This window comes from Sceloporus occidentalis, unplaced genomic scaffold (assembly GCF_023333645.1).
Source record: "Sceloporus occidentalis isolate IW3139 unplaced genomic scaffold, rSceOcc1.0.p SCAF_6, whole genome shotgun sequence".
NCBI classification, from domain to species: Eukaryota; Metazoa; Chordata; class Lepidosauria; order Squamata; family Phrynosomatidae; genus Sceloporus; species Sceloporus occidentalis.
Genome location: NW_028316986.1, coordinates 54,592,180 through 54,599,783, shown reverse-complemented (window position 1 = coordinate 54,599,783; position 7,604 = coordinate 54,592,180). Strand labels below are relative to the sequence as shown.

General features: G+C 51.2%; 1 protein-coding gene across 4 annotated transcripts in view; it reads left to right on the top strand.

Moving 5' to 3' along the window:
• The first annotated feature begins 2,992 nt into the window (after window positions 1–2,992).
• Window positions 2,993–7,604, top strand: part of TJAP1 (tight junction associated protein 1) — a 78,274-nt gene continuing 73,662 nt past the window's right edge. For all 4 annotated transcript variants that reach the window (XM_089529691.1, XM_089529690.1, XM_089529687.1 and 1 more), the window contains exon 1: window positions 2,993–3,252. The gene's annotated coding sequence lies outside the window, so the exon portion shown is untranslated. The remainder of the gene's footprint in view (window positions 3,253–7,604) is intronic.

The following is a 7,604-nucleotide window of genomic DNA, read 5'->3' as shown; positions in this document are numbered from 1 at the left end:
GGGGCCTCTTCCTTCAGGCTGTCCCTGATGTTGCTGGGTCTGCCTGATGGCTCCCTCTGAGGCCAAGATGACAGTTGAGGAGGGAGGGGCCTCTTCCTTCAGGCAGTCCAAGATGTTTTTGGTCTGCCTGATGGCTCCCTCTGAGGCCGAGATGACAGTTGAGGAGGGAGGGGCCTCTTCCTTCAGGCAGTCCAAGATATTGCTGGTCTGCCTGATGGCTCCCTCTGAGGCCAAGATGACAGTTGAGGAGGGAGGGGCCTCTTCCTTCAGGCAGTCCAAGATGTTTTTGGTCTGCCTGATGGCTCCCTCTGAGGCCAAGATGACAGTTGAGGAGGGAGGGGCCTCTTCCTTCAGGCAGTCCAAGATGTTTTTGGTCTGCCTGATGGCTCCCTCTGAGGCCAAGATGACAGTTGAGGAGGGAGGGGCCTCTTCCTTCAGGCAGTCCAAGATGTTTTTGGTCTGCCTGATGGCTCCCTCTGAGGCCAAGATGACAGTTGAGGAGGGAGGGGCCTCTTCCTTCAGGCAGTCCAAGATGTTGCTGGGTCTGCCTGATCTCTCCCTCTGAGGCCGAGATGACAGTTGAGGAGGGAGGGGCCTCTTCCTTCAGGCAGTCCAAGATGTTGCTGGTCTGCCTGATGGCTCCCTCTGAGGCCAAGATGACAGTTGAGGAGGGAGGGGCCTCTTCCTTCAGGCAGTCCAAGATGTTGCTGGGTCTGCCTGATCTCTCCCTCTGAGGCCGAGATGACAGTTGAGGAGGGAGGGGCCTCTTCCTTCAGGCAGTCCAAGATGTTGCTGGGTCTGCCTGATGGCTCCCTCTGAGGCCAAGATGACAGTTGAGGAGGGAGGGGCCTCTTCCTTCAGGCAGTCCCCGATGTTGCTGGTCTGCCTGATGGCTCCCTCTGAGGCCGAGATGGCAGTTGAGGAGGGAGGGGCCTCTTCCTTCAGGCAGTCCCCGATGTTGCTGGGTCTGCCTGATGGCTCCCTCTGAGGCCGAGATGGCAGTTGAGGAGGGAGGGGCCTCTTCCTTCAGGCAGTCCAAGATGTTGCTGGTCTGCCTGATGGCTCCCTCTGAGGCCGAGATGACAGTTGAGGAGGGAGGGGCCTCTTCCTTCAGGCAGTCCAAGATGTTGCTGGGTCTGCCTGATGGCTCCCTCTGAGGCCAAGATGACAGTTGAGGAGGGAGGGGCCTCTTCCTTCAGGCAGTCCAAGATGTTGCTGGGTCTGCCTGATGGCTCCCTCTGAGGCCGAGATGACAGTTGAGGAGGGAGGGGCCTCTTCCTTCAGGCAGTCCAAGATGTTGCTGGGTCTGCCTGATGGCTCCCTCTGAGGCCAAGATGACAGTTGAGGAGGGAGGGGCCTCTTCCTTCAGGCAGTCCAAGATGTTGCTGGGTCTGCCTGATGGCTCCCTCTGAGGCCGAGAGGACAGTTGAGGAGGGAGGGGCCTCTTCCTTCAGGCAGACCTTGATGTTGCTGGGTCTGCCTGATGGCTCCCTCTGAGGCCGAGATGACAGTTGAGGAGGGAGGGGCCTCTTCCTTCAGGCAGTCCAAGATGTTGCTGGGTCTGCCTGATGGCTCCCTCTGAGGCCAAGATGACAGTTGAGGAGGGAGGGGCCTCTTCCTTCAGGCAGTCCAAGATGTTGCTGGGTCTGCCTGATGGCTCCCTCTGAGGCCGAGATGACAGTTGAGGAGGGAGGGGCCTCTTCCTTCAGGCAGTCCAAGATGTTGCTGGGTCTGCCTGATGGCTCCCTCTGAGGCCGAGAGGACAGTTGAGGAGGGAGGGGCCTCTTCCTTCAGGCAGACCTTGATGTTGCTGGGTCTGCCTGATGGCTCCCTCTGAGGCCGAGATGACAGTTGAGGAGGGAGGGGCCTCTTCCTTCAGGCAGTCCCTGATGTTGCTGGGTCTGCCTGATGGCTCCCTCTGAGGCCGAGATGACAGTTGAGGAGGGAGGGGCCTCTTCCTTCAGGCAGTCCAAGATGTTGCTGGTCTGCCTGATGGCTCCCTCTGAGGCCGAGGTGACAGTTGAGGAGGGAGGGGCCTCTTCCTTCAGGCAGACCTTGATGTTGCTGGGTCTGCCTGATGGCTCCCTCTGAGGCCGAGAGGACAGTTGAGGAGGGAGGGGCCTCTTCCTTCAGGCAGACCTTGATGTTGCTGGGTCTGCCTGATGGCTCCCTCTGAGGCCGAGATGACAGTTGAGGAGGGAGGGGCCTCTTCCTTCAGGCAGTCCAAGATGTTGCTGGGTCTGCCTGATGGCTCCCTCTGAGGCCGAGAGGACAGTTGAGGAGGGAGGGGCCTCTTCCTTCAGGCAGTCCAAGATGTTGCTGGGTAAACTGGGTAACCAATGTCCTCCTCACTGCAAAGGAGGACAAGGCACTGCAAAATGTAGGGCATTTGGGAAAAATGGAGGACATTAAGAAATAAGCTGTGAATATGAATAGAAATGTAAACCCGCGTTTCTTAGTCCTTCTCAAAGTGAAGACCATTTTGAAATTCCTCCTGGATAGAAGAAGGCTGGAACAGAGGACATGCTCTCAAAAAGGAGGATCAAATCTGGTCACCCTGCACATGAAAAGTAAGTCCATGCTTCTTAGTCCTGCTCAAAATGGAGGATATTTTAAAATCCCTCCTGGACAAAAGGGTGTAATGGAGGACATGTCCTGGAGAAGGAGGACCAAGAGTCTGGTCCCCCTGAGTTTAAACAACCATAGGCTTAAAAGAGGATATCATCTCGACTCGGGGCTTGTCTCTGCTCAGCCCCCGCGGAGTCACCCTGGGGTCCCCCTCCGTTTGAAAAACAAACGTTTATTTCCTCAGGTTGCCTAGCAGCACCGCCCCCGCCGTTGCCATGGCAACCCTCCCGACGCCAGTCCCTCCCTCCCTCCCTCCCTCCCAACGGCTTCTTCCTCTCAGCGTCCCCTCCAGCTCCCTCTTGGGGGCGGTGACGCAATGACGCACCTACGTGGGGATTCCGCTGGATTACCCGGCATGCCCCGGGGCAAGATGGCGGCCTGAGCCGAGCGCGCGCGGGTCTGGGCTGAGGAAGAGGAAGAGGAGGAGGAGGAGCAGCGGCGGCGGCGGCGACGGGGCAAAGTTTGAGGCGAGCGGGAGCCGCTCTTTCCGGAGGATCTGGGCGCCTGAAAGGCCCTTCGCCTCAGGAACGGCGCAGGCTCAGCCCCGCTTCCGCCTCGCTGCTGGAACTCATCCTCCTTTTTGGCCGTGGCCCCTCAGAGGCAGAGCACCTCGACCCCGAGGAGGTAAGGGCAGCAGCGGCAGCGGCAGCAGGGGGCACCGCCCTCCCCTCAGAGCACGGCCCGCCATTTTGAGCAGGACTAAAGCAGCATGGTTCCACATTCATATTAAAGGTGGCCCTCCTTGCCTTCCAGGGCGTCTCCTCCATTCCAGCCTTCTCTCCAGGAGGGCTCTGCTTTAAGCAGCGTTGGCGGAGTCTCCTTCTTTGAAAGTCTTGAAAGAGAGGCTGGCTGGCCATCTGTTGGGGTGCTTTGATTGTGAGTTCCTGCATGGAAGAATGGGGTTGGGCTGGATGGCCCTTGCAGTCTCTTCCAACTCTATGAATCTATATTTACATGAGTGTTTGTAGCTTTTGTTTGGCAATGGTCCTCCAAGTTTTTAGGAATGCCCTCCATTTGCCATGCCCTTCTTTGTGGTTAGGACATCTGGTTGCCCTGGGCCTGGGGAGCTAGCCTTGGTTCCTGTGGTCAAAGGGTCAAAGGATCTGCTGCCTTTCAGTCCTCCTTCTCCTCTCCATCCTTGGCGAGGGACTGTGAGGGAATGGAGTGGAGGTTTCTGTGGGGGTTGGGAAGAATATTGAGGGTTGGGAGCAATGATCTAGTCCTAGAGATTGAGATGGGCTGGGTTCCCATCCCATGGCACCTCCAGGGAAGTTGTGTGTCTTGTGTGTCTTCAGGTCAGTTCTGACTACGGCAACCCTAAGGCAAACCTCTCACGGGGGTTTCTTGGCAAGGCATGTTCAGAGGAGGCTTGGCCCTTGCCTTCCCTGAGGCTGAGAGCGTGTGACTTGCTCAGATCCCCCAGTGGGTTTTGTGACTGAGCTGGGAATCGAACCCTGGCCTCCAGAGTTGTAGTCCAACTCTCAAACCACTCCGCCACACTGGCGCATAGGATGGAGTCATGACAGTTAAAGTGGTGTGAAACTGCTTTATTTCTGCAATTTGGAAAAGCTGTTAGAGGTCTCTCATCCCTAGAGTCACCATAAATTGAAGCTGACTTGATTGCAATTTACATCTACCACAGTTTTTTGTGGGCTTTTTGGGCTATGTGGACATACTCTAGAAGAGTTTATTCCTGATGTTTCGCCAGCATCTGTGGCTGGCATCTGCAGATAATTTTTCTGAAGATGCCAGCCACAGGTGCTGGTGAAATGTCAGGAATAAACTCTTCTAGAACATGGCCACATTGCCCAAAAAACCCACAAAAAACTATGGATGCCAGCCATGGAAGCCTTCAACTTCACCTTACATCTACCATCCTTGAAAGGGCCTAACTCTTTTACTTGAGAGACCTTGCCTGAGGTTAATTACTCTGCTCCCTGGAAGAGTTAATATAAGTTGGGTCTCCTCCAATCTCCTTAGTCTGACGCTAACCACTGTACTTCTGTTGTCACGACTGGGTAGTATACATAGACAGTGACCAAAGTCTCAGTTTCTCACCCAGCAGCATCTTCTAGTACTGTCTGGTCCTTACGTTGCTTATAAGTTTCTTCTTCAGATCTTTTCCTACTTTCAAGAGGTCCAAAACACACCGCAGAAATAATCCAGTTTGAGACCGCTTCACCTGCCCTGGCTCAATGCTATTTAGCCTTCTCTGTTAAGAGAGCTTTGGTGCCACAATAAATTATAATTCCCTGGATTCCCTAACACTGAACCAGGTCAGTTAAAGCAGTCTCAAACTGGATTATTTCTGCAGTGTGTTTTGGACCATAGGGTGTTGTTGTTTTTTTAACTGGGGAAATAAATTTGTCATTATCAACAGAAGGACTTTGGAATGAAGCAGTAACTGAGTAAATAATTGTAAAAGATGGGTTAAATGGAACAATATTATGCAGATTTAGTAATGGCTGAACTTGAACAAATGAACTGAAATAGCCTCGGTTCTTTTATTTCAGGGAGCAAACAAAAGATGTTCCCACTTTGGAACAATGCTGTAACCTGATGATGGGAGTGCTTTCTATGTTTAATAGATTGTGGATGTGATATCTAAGTGTTTCTGCTACAATTTCACATTTGTGATATTCTGCTTTTACTTGCCAGGAAAGGTGGATGTTTGCATACTGGCTGTATAGCTCTTATTAGATTAGTATTGAAAAAATTATTTTGAGTGGAATATAGAACGTGGGGAAGTTTAGAAAAGTGTGGCTGTTCTAATGCTGGCACAATCTTTGTGCAACTGATTTTTTTTTAAATAGATGATTTATATAACCACTGATGTTGTTAACTGCCCTTGAGTAGGCCTCCTAACTCTTACCTAACTTTATTGCTTGAAACCAAGTGCGCTGTCCCCTCTTGGAAGCAGGAACCAGAGTAAGGTAGTGACCTTGCAGACGAGATATCTCCCAGCCCCTCTATGCTCCACTGCTCTGCACAGGTGCTACAGTCCCATGCTTATGGCCTCTCTGATTGAGTCCAGCCATCTAGTATGTGGTCCTCTTCTCCTTCTACTGCCCTCTACCTTTCCTAGCATCAGTGTCTTTTCCAGCGATTCATGCCTTCTCATGATTTGGCCAAAGTAGGACAACCTCAGTTTATTCATCCTGGCTTCCAGGGAGAGCTAGGGCTTAATCTATTCTAGAATCTATTTGTCTTCTTGACTGCCAGTGGTATTCTCAGCACTCTTCTCCAGCATCACATCTCAAGTGGGTTGATATTCTTTTTATTTTTTATTTTTTTAAAGAAAAAAAATGAGTTGATATTCACTGTCCAGCTCTCACATCTGTACATGGTATGCAGAATACAATGGCTTGAACAATCCTCACTTTGATGTTCAGAGTTATATCTTTACACTTTAGGATTCTGTCCAGGTCCTTCATAGCTGCCCTTTCCATTCCTATTCTTCGTCAAATTTATTGGCTGTACTTTGTGTTTTGATCAATATTTGATCCAAGATAGGAAAATTCCTTGACTATTTCAATTATCTCGTTATTTAGGATGAATTTTTTGAGACCCTCTTGTAGATCTTCTGTGGTCATTATTTTTGTTTTCAATGGCGCGTTACAGATGGGCCTAAGAGGCGCCGTCCTTGCGCCACGATTACGCACGAGGGGCGGCGCTTGCCCCTCGTGCGTAACCGATACGTCAAGATGGCGGCGCCCTATACAGATGGGCAGCGCCATCTTGACGTAGCAGACGCTCTGCGTCCGCACGTCCCAACCCGGAAGAGACGTCGCGAGTGCGCGCTTTGGCACTTGCGACGTCGCTTCCGGGTTGCTGGAAGGAGTGCGATTTTCGCGCTCCTTTTTTGCGGCGTGGAGGAGTCGCGCGGTTTGGTTGCTGCGGCTCCTCCTCGCTGCAACCGGCAGCGGCCTGAGACTGCCCCTTTTGGGCGGTCTGTAACGGGCCTTAATGTCCAGCATTTATCCTACTGTGACAGTTTCCCCCTTAAGCTTTTTTTCAGTGATTGTTCCATGTCTTTGTTGGTTTCTGATAGTAATATTGTGTCATCTGCATATCTTGGATTGTTAATGCTCCTTCCTCCCATTTTCACTCCTCCTGCCTCTGAGTCTAAGCCTGCCCTGTGTACAATGTTTTCTCCATACAGTTTGAATAGATAAGGTGTGCGGGAGGTAAACTAATTTTATTATTTTCTTTTTATTAATAATTTTATAGTCACATTTCCCCCTAATAAAATTACAGCCAAAGCATACAACCACAAACTTACTCATTCCTCCACTCTTCCCTCCACCATCCCACACCTCCCCTTATCCCCTCCCTCTTCCTCCTTTTAACAATCATTCTACAACTCCTAATGACTTCTTAATAGCACAATACAATACACTTATTGTTTCCTATTTTTCCACCAGTTGTTTTCTTTTTACAACTCAATTTTATTCTCTTCCTCATGGGCTCACAGAAACCTGGGGTTAGTCCTGAATATTTCAGTGAGGCCTTTTGTAAGACAGGGAGCTGGGGATGTTTAGCCTGGAGAAGAGAAGGTTAAGAGGTGATATGATAGCCCTGTTTAAATATTTGAAGGGATGTCATATTGAGGAGGGAGCAAGCTTGTTTTCTGCTGCTCCAGAGACTAGGACCCGAAGCAATGGATGCAAGCTACAGGAAAAGAGATTCCACCTCAACATTAGGAGGAACTTCCTGACAGTAAGGGCTGTTTGACAGTGGAACAAACTCCCTCGGAGTGTAGTGGAGTTTCCTTCCTTGGAGGTCTTCAAGCCGAGGCTGGATGGCCATCTGTCGGGGATGCTTTGATTGGGATTTCCTGCATGGCAGGGGGTTGGACTGGATGGCCCTTGTGGTCTCTTCCAACTCTATGATTCTATGAGTCTATGAGTCTAAATTTCCCACCTTCCTTGGTACATTGTGGGGGGTGATGAGAGGACCTTCTTGGCTGTTTCTAG